This window comes from Camelus dromedarius, chromosome 25, assembly GCF_036321535.1.
Source record: "Camelus dromedarius isolate mCamDro1 chromosome 25, mCamDro1.pat, whole genome shotgun sequence".
NCBI lineage: Eukaryota > Metazoa > Chordata > Mammalia > Artiodactyla > Camelidae > Camelus > Camelus dromedarius.
In genome coordinates this window covers 316,653-329,405 of record NC_087460.1, presented here as the reverse complement: position 1 = coordinate 329,405, position 12,753 = coordinate 316,653, and the positions used below count along the sequence as shown (strand labels likewise).

Genomic DNA, 12,753 nt, shown 5'->3' with positions numbered 1-12,753 from the left:
ACGACGAGGGTTCACGCTGGGCCCAGGGCGTCCCCCTGCCCATGCTGACCTTGCTCTCCTGTTGGAGCAGTACTCAGGTGAAGCTACTCCCCCACCCGTGCGTACTTCACTCCGGAAAGGCGTGCCGTGGGCAGCCCACACCCGAGAGTGAGCACTTGTGCTCCACCTTCTTTAGGGTAGACTACATAATTTATTCGGAATTGTTCTGAAGGAGCCTGTGCATTTTTCAACATCATTCCTAGGATCCACTTAGAGGAACTTACTCAGAAAACTAGGGCAGGGGTGGGTAGGGTGTAGCTTAAGTGGTAGAGCACCTGGGTTCAACCCTCGGTGCCTCCACAAAAATAAAGTAAGCTACCTTCCCCCCAAAAAATAAAAAATAAAGAAAATTAGGGCAGAAACTCCCCGACCTGTTTGCTTTGCGTCCCCACTTTATAAAGGCAAAAACCTTTAAAAACGTATTTTTAGGATAGATTCCTAGTAGTAGAATTCTGGGCCAAAGGTTAGACACATTTTTATTACTACCTTTTTATTTTGAAGAAATTTTTAATATAAGTTGTAAGAATAGTGCAATGAACTTCCTTCACCTAGGTTCACCAACTGTTAACATTTTGCTATGTTTGCTTTTATCACTTTTATCATATACGTATATATAGGATACATGACTCTAAATAGTTTAGCATGTGTTTCATAAGACCAAGCGTGTACATCAATCAAATTCAGGGAATTTAACAAGTCCATGTTCAAATTTTGCCATATGTTCTACTAATATCCCTTGTAATATTTTTTTCTCCTTTGGGCTCGTCAAGGTCACCTGTTGTATTAATTATCTTGTCTTTTTAGTCCCGTTTAATATGGAATAGTTCGTCAGACTTTGTCTTTCCTGGCAGTGAGATTTCTGAAGAATACTAGACATTTGAACTGGCCATTTATAGAAAGTCCCTCTATTTGGTTTTGTCTGATAGTTTCCTCAGAATTACAGTCAGGCTGTGCATCCCGGAAGGAGTACTGCACGTGAGATAGTGTGTCCTCAGTGCACCGCATCAAAAAGCACATGTCAGTCTGCCCTTTTTAATAGGAATGGTACAAACATTTTTAAGGCTCTTAATACATGTTGCCAAACTGTTGTCCAACTGTGACAGTGGACAGTGTTCTTTAGTGTATGACAAATTGGTACACATATTTGAGGAAACTGGAAATGTTGCGTAAGGGAAGGATTTGGCCAGAGGACAATAAAACTTAACAGGACAATGCAATCCATGCAGTTGACCTCAATTTGATCAGGATTCTAATCACCTGGGCTCAACCAGATGCTAGGCTTGTTTCTCTCATCTTGTTAGTTTTCGCTTTAATGACGTCACTCGTTACCATCCCAGGAGACAAATCTCCAGTAATGCGTGTCCCTCTAGCATCCCTGCGTCAGGAAGAGGTGGATCACCGTCCCTCCTCCCTTGTATTTTTACAATGTTCTGCAAATAACTGGGCCTGGGGAGTGGGAGCAGCAATCTAGTAAGTCTCATCATTTATGAAATCAGTGTCTGGAACAGATGTTGCACTATCCAGGTCAACCTGCTTTTGTTTTTTGGGAAACAGTGTGTTGATTTTTACTATTTATTTGTTATTATGTTCAGACACTGGAAAGTACAGAAAAGTACGAAGAATAATTCAAATGTTCATGTATCAGGTACTACCACCCAGAGGTGACAATTAACATTCCTCACACTTGCCCTCATTTTTTAAATAAAAGACATAGCCTTACAGGTACAGTTAACATCCCTTTTGTGCAGGTTTCCTGTCCCCCAGGTGAATGCTCTTTACAGCTAGTTTCTGCAGTATTTTGCTGCGTCACCAAGGAACAGGCCAGGTGCTACCTGGTAGGAAAGTGGTAAACTTCACAGAGTGAAGCTGGAGTGAAAAAGTTATTATGAGTACATGCAAAGATTAACTAGTTAGAGTTTTCCAAATCCAGTTTCCTCCTATACTAGCTTAGGACTTGTAAAGAAGTTTTATTAAAACTTTTCAGATAAATCCCAAAAATGCCACTCCCAGATAAGCCTATTTTCTTATGGCTTCACCAGAATTGCTGACCTAAATTCCTGCCAGGTTAGTCACAGGGAGATGTTTTGTGTACCTGCTCCCAAGCTAAGGCTTGTCTGTGGTTTACTTAGAAACTGAGTCAGCAGAACAGATAAGCCTTCAGTTTGTTTGCTGGAGAGGACACAGAGAGACCAGAGGTAAATGCAAATCATCTGTCTTTGAATTAACTTCAAAAAGAAAAACAAACAGTAGCAGAAAGTCGTGAAAGCCCAACTTAGTTGTCTGCACTTTTTACCCCTTTCCAACCAATTTCACACACAGCAGAAAGCGATTTAAAACCTAGGTGGCATCTAGTCACTCCCCAATTTGTAGCCTACCCACCAGGAGCTCCCAGGGCTCTGAACACCTTCGGCGGGGCCCCAGGGGAATCGCCCAGCCCCGCCCCATTGCTCCTCTGCCCTTTCTCACCGGCTCAAAGGTTTACTGATTTCCTTTCAAGCTTTTTACAGAGGTTCTTTTCCTCCACTTGCCCCTTAGCTTGTTTTTTATTCTTTGGGTCGCAACTTACAACACCTCGTCCTGGAAGAGAGCTTTCCATCAACACCTTCCACTTCAGTTTTCTATTCCTGTACCTTGTTTGCTTACTTCTTGCCACAATTTTCATCTATTCTTTTTTCATCTTTTTGATCTGGTTTCCCAATAAAAATGTCAACATCACAGCAGGGCCCACATCATTTTTGCCAACATCCAACACACTGCCTAGTATGGTAGCAATATGGGAAATGGGGCGAGAGGACAGGTGTGTCCCCGGTCTTGGGCGAGGCCCTGGGATGTGTCCAGCTAATTGAGGGAAAAGAAAGAATTCAAGGGAGAGCCAGAGCTGAGTAAAACACTTATTCAGAGAGATACACCCTCCATAGAGACTGCAGGCCAGCTCAGGTGAGAGAGGCAGGCCTAGGAGATACACACTCCCTAGGCAGAATGCAGGCCACCTCAAGAAGTGAGAGGTGGTGGCCTCAGAGTTAGTGAGATCCACCACAAGGTGTGGGGGTGTTTAGCTTTTATGGGCTCAGTAACTTCATATGCTAACAAGTGGGAGGATTATTACACTACTTGGGGGAGTGGGCGGGGATTCCCAGGAATTGGGGCACCGCCTACTTCTTGACCTTTTATGGTCGCCTGGAAACTATCATGGCCCCGGCAGGAGTGCCATTTCCCATGCTCCTTCATACAGTGAGTCTGCAATGAAACTCAGGGTCTGCTGGAAGTCGAATCTTCACTTGCTGTGTCATTCTTTTAATGGTTGTGCCCTGCCCCCTTCCCTGGTGTCTCAGCAAGCATTCAATAAATAACTGATGAATGAGAATGAATAAAACGAGTGGAATCTAGAGTTTAGAATTTATAACATCAGGCTGCAGTCTAGGACTCTGTCACTCATAAGATGTGTTGGGAAAAAAAAAAGAAAACCCAAACCCTCCAAAACCATGAACTGCTTGTGATTAAAGTTAAATAATTTCTGTAAAAGGACTATATTATCTTGATTTCTTTCTTTTTCAGATGGAGGTACTGGGAATTGAACCAAGTACCCAGTGCATGCTCAGCATGCACTCCACCAACTGGGCTATAACCCCACTCCCAAGGACTACGTTATTTTACACGCCTTGCTGAAGAGACCATCGCTTTCTCCTCCATTCAATGTCTCTGTTGGAAATCAATTGACCATCTTGGACTTTCTGTTCTGTTCCACTGACCTTTAGGCTATCGTTGTGGTACACCTTCAAAAAATTAATAAAGGGAAAAAAGCAAACCTTGAAACTGAAAGCAATCTGAAATTTGTCTAACCATGTACCAAACTGGTAACCTAATTACACAGAATTATTTCACTTGACTGTTCTTGAAATTCACATACAATAAACTGCATAGTCCTACACAGAGGACAACTAGATGATTCCTGATACCTGTGTGATCACCACAATATACAGACTATTTCCACCACCCTAGAAAGTAAGTTCTTTTCTAGTCATTCCCACAGTCCCTGGCAAAAGTTATATTCCCGGGCAACAGTGCTGATTTTCATAACCATGGATTAATTTTGCCTGTTGGTGAAATTCATATAAACGGAATCACACAGAATGTACATCTTTGTGCCTGGCTTCTTTCAGTCAACACGATGCTTTTGAGATTAATCTTGTTACATATACCAATGGTTCATTTTTGTTTTATTTCTGAGTAATTTCCGTTGTATGACCCTACTGCAAAAAGTCAACGTCTGATAAAAGATGTAACAAACAAATGCAATGTATGATCCCGGTTTAAAAAAAAAAAACCATGAAAGCCATTACGTGGGCAATGGGGGAAATTTAAATGGCCTGGCTACTAGGTACGACTAGGGAATTGATCGCTTTCTTAGCGCAGCTTCTTGTCGGCAAATCTCGGTCTGGTTTCACTCTTAGCCGCAGCGCCCGTTTTCTCACTCAGGCCCAAAGCCACCCCCACCCCCACCCCCACACAGCAGTTCGCGTTTCCACCGCTTCTTCCTCAGGCAGCTTCATTTCCCTCTCCGTCCTGCTCCCTCTCCCTCTCGCCGCCACCGTGTCGCGCGCGTGGACAGCCGGCTCCCTGGACTTGGCCGCGACACCCCAGCTTCTCACATTCCGCGGCAGGGGCGGCGCCTGGTGCGGGGGGCGCGGGGCCCAAGCGTCGGCGCAGAGGCGCCCCACCCGCTCCCACCCCCGGGGCCCAGCTCCCTCGGCGCCGCCGCTCCCGAGACTCCACGCCCGCCAGCCGGCTCGCCTGAACACACTTAAGCAGCGGCTGCAGCTGCTCCCGCGGCTGTCGGCCCACTCGGCACCCACACGGCGAGCCCTTCCGAGTCCGCCTCTTTCCCAGCGGTCCACGGTCGCCACCACCCGGAACCATAGAGCAGCTCCCCGAGAAGAGAGCGGACCAGGAGGGACGCTCTTCCGGGTCACGCCTGCGCCGAGAGACTTCCAAGCCTCCGTCGTCCGGGCTTTCGCTCGGGAGATCGGATCAGCTCTTTTGCACCGCGCCCGGCGCCCCGCCCGTCCTGACGCCGGCGGTGACGGAAGCACGTCGCGTGACCTCACCCGCCAACATGGCGGCGGCGGTAGATTAGGGCCGCGGGTCTGAGCTGCTGCCGCCGCCGCCGCCGCCGCCTGGGGAGCCTTTTGGGAGCCGCCGCCGCCGCCGCCGCCGCCGCCGCGTCTTTCACCTCCTCTGGGGCTGGGGCCTGGGCCAGGTGAGGGGAGCGGGGTTGCGGGCAGGCCCCGCCGGTCCTCTCCCAGCTCCGCCCGGGGCGTCCCGAGGCTGAGGGCGCGAGGCCGTCTCGAGGCGGTGGCTTGGCCTCGGCGTCCCCGCGGCCCCGCAGACCGGGTCCGGGCTCAGGGCGCGCCGCGGGAGAGGGCACGGCGCTGGGCTGCGGCCGGCCGCTGCCCCCCTGGCCGTTCCTGGTCCTGTCCTCCCGCCGGTGCGACGCCGCTGTCGTCGTTCCTGCTGTCGTTTCATTTACTTGTTTTTCCACAGAAGTCCGCCTTCTCACCCTCGGAGGCATTCGGCTCACACTCGGCCGTTTTCTTCTGTGCTTTTTAATCCCCACCATCCCAAGGAGACCCCAAGTTTCCTTCCTTCGTGACTGACTGTGAAGGAAACTCCGGACTTTGAGTCGAGGCTTTAGCCCCGGTGGAACCCGGCCGCTTCTGGCCCGCGGCGCCGGGCTCGGCCCGGCTGTAACCGGTCCCCGCGCGGCGTGTTTCCCCGGAGCCGGCCCACCGTCTGCACGTGCGAGTGCTACACCCAGCTGACAGGGCTCCCCCGCTGCCTGCTTTCCTGCATGATGTGGAGCAGAACGAACGAGTCTTTTCTGCGAAGCTGTACGGTTTCGCCGGGAGGTTGGGTGCAACCAGAGCGGTGATCTCTGCCCTGACTTGTTGTGTGACCTTGGATGAGTTGCCACACCCTTCTAGTACCTTCTTTTTTAATCCCCTAGAAAATCAAGCAAACGTTTGTGTAGGTAGTGAGCGGTTTAGACCTCACATACATTGTTGGGTAAGTAAACGTACACTGTAGATTGAAAATATTTCAACCATTATGAAATAGCCTCTCTGGTCAGGTACATTCTCAAGTTTTGCCTTTTTTTCCCCCCAAATGATTCATTTTCTTGTGGAGGACTGTACCTCAGTAGTTGAATTCACTTGAAGGGTACGTAAGGTTGAGTCCACCTGGTTTTGTAGAGAAAAGTTGTGTGTTGCTACATCAGTCACTGTTTTCTACATACTTTACACGGTAAGATTTTAAGTGATTTGCAGCAGTAATAATTATTGTTTTAAGAATATATTTCGTCTATGAAATATTTTAGACAAACAAAACAGAAGTCTTAAGCAATCAGTATCACCATCCTGCTTTTTCCCCTGTTTTTCAAACATAATTTTGATACGTATTTTATTCCAAATAGATGGTCTGCATGAGTTCTTAATATATATTACAGAGTTGAAGGGAGGGGGCTGTTTTCAGAGTAGCTGGTATTTTAACAGCTTTATCGAGCTATAATTAACAGGTTAACATGTACAGTCAGAGTGTGCAACTGTCAACATAATTTTCATTATCCGCAGAAGAAACCTGGTACTCACTAGCTGTCATTCTTTATTCCCACTCTCCCCTACCTAGGCAGCCACTGTTTTATTTCCTGTCTCTATAGATCTGCCAGTTCTAAATATTTCACTTAAACAGGGTTTTCCACATGCAGCGTTTTGTGGCTGGCTCTTCTGCATCCATGTTGTAGCAGGCATCGACACTTCATTCCTCTCTATGGCCACATAACATTGCATTGTATGGGTAGGTCACATTTTTAAGTTCATCGGTTGTTGGGCAGTTACTTCCACTGTTCAGCTATTAACCTGTGATGCTGCTGTGACCATTCACGTGCCTATTTTTGTGTGGACGGTGTTTTCATTTCTCTCTGGCATATACTTAGGAGTGGAGCAGAGCAACTGACTTTTATGTCTCTCTTTTATGAAAGCTACATACATATGAGAAAGCTGATTAACTTACGGTGAAAGTCAGACTATGTTTGTGGGAAGTGAGAGTGAGGCAGTCCTCTGTAAGGACATTATCTGGGAGTGCCAGCTGCTGAGTGGAAATGTTTTTGGACAGCTCTTAACACAAGATTGAACTAGCGTTTTCAATTAGGTGTGTTTCAGTTTTAAAGGGGTAGTGTACAGTAAAATACTTAGTGTCTGCTGAGTTGTAAAATGACACCTTGCTCAGTTTCATTTCTCAGGTAGACCTGGTGAATATTTTGCAATTTCACAATTTTTATTAGGGTTATGTAGCTTCTGTTCTTCTGGCAAAAGTCCTAGAATTCTGTAAGAGCTAATAAAGTATGGATTGAAAAAATAAAGTTATTGGACTTCATGTTAATTTGTGGAATTAAAAAAAACTTCTTAAACTGCCAGGGGGTTTGGAGACTGGACTCTGGGAATCAAAATCTTTGGTAATGTTTAAAACTCCAAATTTTTCATTTGTGACTGAATTATCTGTGGATTTTCACTTTTCTCTTTGTAAACTGGAATTATAGATCTACTCAACTCCATATTGCTAGAGTATTTAACAATCTTACTACATTACAGTTTTATTTTAGTAGAAGGAAATAGTCTTAAAAACACAGCTTCCTGAAGTAATTTGATTACAGCATGTTAAACTGTAATATGTTTCTGTTATGGTTTTATGGAGCTAAAGAATACAATATAGGTATGCTATTCTAAGTGTTTCTGAGTGGGTGTTAAAAGTTTCTGTTTTAAAAGCATCCATGGTGATTATGATCAGACAATTTTGGGAAACAACTACAAAAACTCATGCCTGCAGATTTACTTTTCTTAAGAATTTAAAGTAGAATTTGATAGTTGCTGCATACTTTCTGGTTGCAGTTCGTAAAGTGTGCTTAGTTCCTGCAGTACTATTTATGCTTGCATCCTGGCATTTGCACTGCTACTTAGAACAGAAATCTGCTTTTTAAAAAAAGCAAACCGCTCCTTATAAAAGTGGGTATTACATTTGTCACTGAAGGATCATGGATGTTTTGGAGATGCCACCAAATGTACGCGTAAACACAGGATTAAGTAACCCTAAGCTTCCTCAGGCTGTCCATCTGGCTGACAGCTGCTCGTAATTTGAGAGGGGAACAAGCTAAAGGTATAAGGCAGAGAAGAAACAGCTGGGTAACAGCTATACTCAGCAGCTTGTTAGAACTGTGCAAAAAAGTAGTAGTTTCTGCGTTTAAAATTGGTTTTGTGTACAGTCACTTCTTGATACCAAGAACACTTAATACCTAATTTGAATTCTGAAAGGTTCTACTACATAAAATTTAAAGAGTAAAAGTAGCTATGTCCTTCTCATCATTAACCAGAAGCTCGAGCTGTCTTAGGTGTGAAATGTCCTCTGTGTTGGTGAGGTGGTGGTGGGGTGGACCTGAGCACGGTCCCCTGCTTCCAGGAAAGCACTAGGAGTGGCCTCAGATCACATTTTCGTTTCTGTTAACCTGTCTTTTCCTTTTCTTCCCCTGCCCCGTTTTCAGAGTTGACAAGTTTGCTTCTTTCAGTGGTGTGGGTCTGATGCTTGGAAAACTACCATTTCTCTAATTGGTATTTTCACCTCTGCATTCCTTTCACCCTGCACATTGCCTGGCTTGCAGTAAATATGTGTCGAATGAATTAATGAATGAATGCAGTTAAGGGCCAGGAGTTCAGAACGGAAAAGGATGTATTAAACCAAGTGGCTGCACTGTTAACTGGCTGTATGATTTGATTTAGATAAATTGTCTCTTGTTTCTCCGTCAAAGTTGAAACTGCTACCTTTACCCTCTGGTATAGAGGAGACTGTGACCACACATGGAAAAGTGCTTCAGAAATAGAGGTCTCATATGGGTGTAACTTATTTATGTTTATTAGAAATGCAAGGGCCCATTGCGCAGTGTGCCGAGTAGTCCCTGCTGCAAAAGAAGTTGGATGCCCTCTTCCCAGAATGCCCTGTACAAGTGCTGTGGAGTTTATTTACATTTGCAGTGTTCTCAGTGCCTTTGCGAAAATGTAGTTTAATGCAAAGGCACTAGACACATAAGAGTATTTATTTTATTTGTTCATTGACGTATAGTTGGTGTATGACATACGTTATGGTGTGCAATATAGTGAGTCACAGTTTTTAAAGGTTGTACTCCATTTATAGTTATTATAAAATGTTGGCTACATTTCCCATGTTGTAGCCATGCAGCAGTACTTCTCAGGTCTGCCTGTCCCGTCGGCTGAACACAGGCCTGAGGGGCTGCTTTGTTGCTCTCCTGGAAGCTCAGACAATGGGAGAGGAGTCGGATGGGTATTTCATATTGAGAGTCCAGTATGTTCATAGAACTAGAATGTCGCAGACACTCCAGACATGTACAGCCTGGAGATGTGCATTAAACTTACATGATTGAAGTTTGTGTGATCATCTCCATTAGCGTGAATTGTTGAGAACTGCCAGAGCTGAGGACTTGACTGCGAATAAGATGGAGATTATGAAATCCATGATTAAGGTTGCATTTATGGTTAGGCAGTTGGGATTTGTAAGAAAATTTGAAGAGCGTTGGGTTAAAAATCAAATTTGGAAACTCGATGAACGATGCTTTGTCTGTAGCATCTGGATTGGAGTGTGACTAAACATGTCTTCAGAGATATGGATTTTTTATAAATCAAGAAATTTGAATATAACAAACTCTAGAGCATCAGCTTTTTAAAATTTAAAGCATTATTCAAAATATGAGTAATACTTTGTTACCAAAAATTCTGGGACTTTTGTTTTTTTCCTTTTTCTAAGTTTTTTTTTCTTTTCCTGAGACTTTCTAAAGCTTAAATTTTATTACTGATTTGTTCCATTTTCCTCCTCTCTTTTGGAACTTTACTTAATAATCTACTCCTTATTCTGTTTGTTTATATCTCTTTGGCTTCTCCACTGAGTGTAAGCATGCTTAAGTAAGTGTCTTTCATTGTGTCCAAAACAAATGAACTCTCAGACCCTTCGTCTCCCTCCCCAGCCTCCTTTCTCTTCTTCCCTTCCAACCATGCTTTCCTGGAAAGAGCTGACTAAAACCCACTTCTCTGACTCTCCATTCGCTCTTCATGCCCCTGCCCTACCAGTCGAGTAAACCGTCATCACCGTGAAGGTGTTCTCTGTGATGTGCCGTTACCTCTGTGCTGCCTTCTTTCTGAAGCACCTCCCCTGACTTTTGTGAACAAGCTTCCTGCCTTTCTGGCTGTTCAGTGCAGACCTTCGAGGTCTCCTCTGCCGGCTTCTCATCTTTTGGCCACTCCTGAAAGGTTGGTTTTGCCTTGAATTCTAATTGTGTTTCGATTTCAGATTAAACCGGTATTTCTCAACATTGTTTTTAAACCATGTCTCTTTTTGATAAATAAAAATCTCTGGCTTCTATTCCAGTTGAGGTGGGGTACGCTGTTCTTCCCTCTGCCCCCTTCACGGAGAGCCATTGCTGCGTGAAGATTGGAGGTTTACTCAGCCGTGTTGGTGTATTTTGTCTACTTTGTAATCTGAGAATGATGGGTGATGTTTCCTTTTCCAAGTACGAACGTGCTATTTCCAACTAACTCATCCCTTCTCCCTCCTGCTGTTAAGTTTTGACACTTCTCCCATTGGAAGTCACTGCTCTCCATCCATCCACTCTCCTTGGGTGACGCTCTAGATCTGTGTCTGTGCAGACTACAGCTTTCTACCCCAGACCTCTCTCTGGGTTCAAGACCTGTATGTCTAACTACTGGTTGGACATGTCCACCTGGACAGCCCGCAGGCATTCTGAATTCAGGATGCCCCAAAGCGAGCGTGTTCTCCTCCAAGCCCGCTCTTTCTGTATTATCTGATTTGAGAAATAGGAATGGTGCTACTTTCTGTACCGCTGCCTGGATTACTCCTTCACTGAGCTGGTTAGCACGTTTTTGAAGTCTTAACACTTTCCTGGTCCACCCCTTCTTTCCAGTGTTCCTGCTTTCGCACGTGCCTTCATACATCTCTTGTTTAGATTTTTCCAATGTCCGTCTAAGTTAGTTTCCTTGTCTCCAGTCTCCATTCTGTCTTCCACACTGCCTCCAGGATGATGTTTCTAAAATGTAATCTCTGAATGTGCTTCTCTTGCTTAAAATCCTTAGGTGATTCCTAATGGTGTTTTACAGTAGTTGTAGCCTTTTTTTTGCATCATGATCTAATCTGAGAACCTACTGAAAGGAATTGAGTGATTTTTCTCTCCAGAAAAAATGCTTGTGTGCACAGTTTGCATAGTTTTAGGGGGTTCATTCATGGACATGGTTAAAATAATTCCTGGCTTACAGGATAAAACCCAAGCTTCCTAGCAGCCCATAGCACACAAGGCGTGCCAAATGCTGACCACTGCAGCCGTGCTGAGCCCCGTCTTCCTTTGTCTTAGGGGTTTGCCCTGTCGGATTCGTCGATTTTTGTAGTATTCCATGCTGTTTCAGAATACTTCTGTGCCTTTTGTGGTGTACTTTACATCTGAAGTTGACCCCAATCCATTGCCCAGCTGGTTCAATTAGTGAATACCTACTCATGTTCCAAGATGGGCTAGATTTTACTTTATAAAGCCTTTCCTGATTTCCACATCCTTTTTCCCTTCCTCAGAAAGACTTGCCTGTTTCCTCTTGGTTTGCCTCTCCTACTCATGGGTACTGACTTATGTCATAGAACTTTTTTTTATTATTGTTTATATATTTTTGTATATTTTTCCTCTACTTGGTTGAAAACTCCTGAGGGCAGGTACCTAATGCCTGTAGAGTACCTTGTAACTTAAGAAATGTGTGTTGAGTGAACACACAAATATCAGGAGGCATTGTCTTTCTATTTTTGTAGATGTAATTACTAGGTCTGGATGTGGACTTTGCAGAATAGGAATATTTTTCTAAACTGTAAATTTAGTTTAGTAATCCTTGCATAGTGGGTTATAATTGTTGAGGAACTGCCTTAGAAATTTTAGGAAAATTAGATTCCAGTTATGTCTTGGTTACAAATAACACGAAGTGATTCTAGCTTACTTGAGCAGGAAAGAAACTTACGGAAAGGGCATTGAGTAACTCACAGAATGGATGGGAAGGCTGTAAAATTAGACTTGGGAAATAGGTAAGAACCAAGTGAGACTTTGCTGCAAACTTAGCCAGGGTCAGGCCACAGGCATAGGGTAGTTAGGACACTGCAGCCAGGTCTGCCCTGCCCCTGCTGGACTCACGCATACCCCACCTTTTCTGTGATATTGTTTCATTTATTGCATATTTTGATACAGTTTTGTAGCATTGTCCCCTGAAGGTGAAACAATAGGGACTTTTAAGTATAGAACCAAGATGTCTTTTGATAACCTAAATAAATACTGATGCTAATAGTAACCATAAGTGCATTTTTTAAAAAGATAGTTTTTAACCATTCAAAGCAGATTTTCATGTTATCTTTTTTTAAAAATTTTTTTTTGGGGGGTTAATTGGTTTATTTATTTCTTAATGGAGGTGCTGGGGATTGAACCCAGGACCTTGTGATGCTAAGCACACGCTCTACCACTGAGCTATACCCTCCCCCTCATGTTATCTTTATTTCTTTATAGTCACCCTTTTATTTTGTGTATTTCAAATTCTGCATGAAATTTTTCATTGTTTTTAATTC

At 44.2% G+C, this 12,753-nt stretch overlaps 1 protein-coding gene across 3 annotated transcripts in view; it reads left to right on the top strand.

The window, feature by feature from the left end:
* The first annotated feature begins 4,778 nt into the window (after positions 1–4,778).
* BCL2L13 (BCL2 like 13) overlaps positions 4,779–12,753 on the top strand; it is a 44,111-nt gene continuing 36,136 nt past the window's right edge. The window contains exon 1 of one of the 3 annotated variants that reach the window (XM_031444468.2): positions 4,779–5,296. The gene's annotated coding sequence lies outside the window, so the exon portion shown is untranslated. The remainder of the gene's footprint in view (positions 5,297–12,753) is intronic. The other 2 variants (XM_031444469.2, XM_031444464.2) reach the window with 2 other exon arrangements.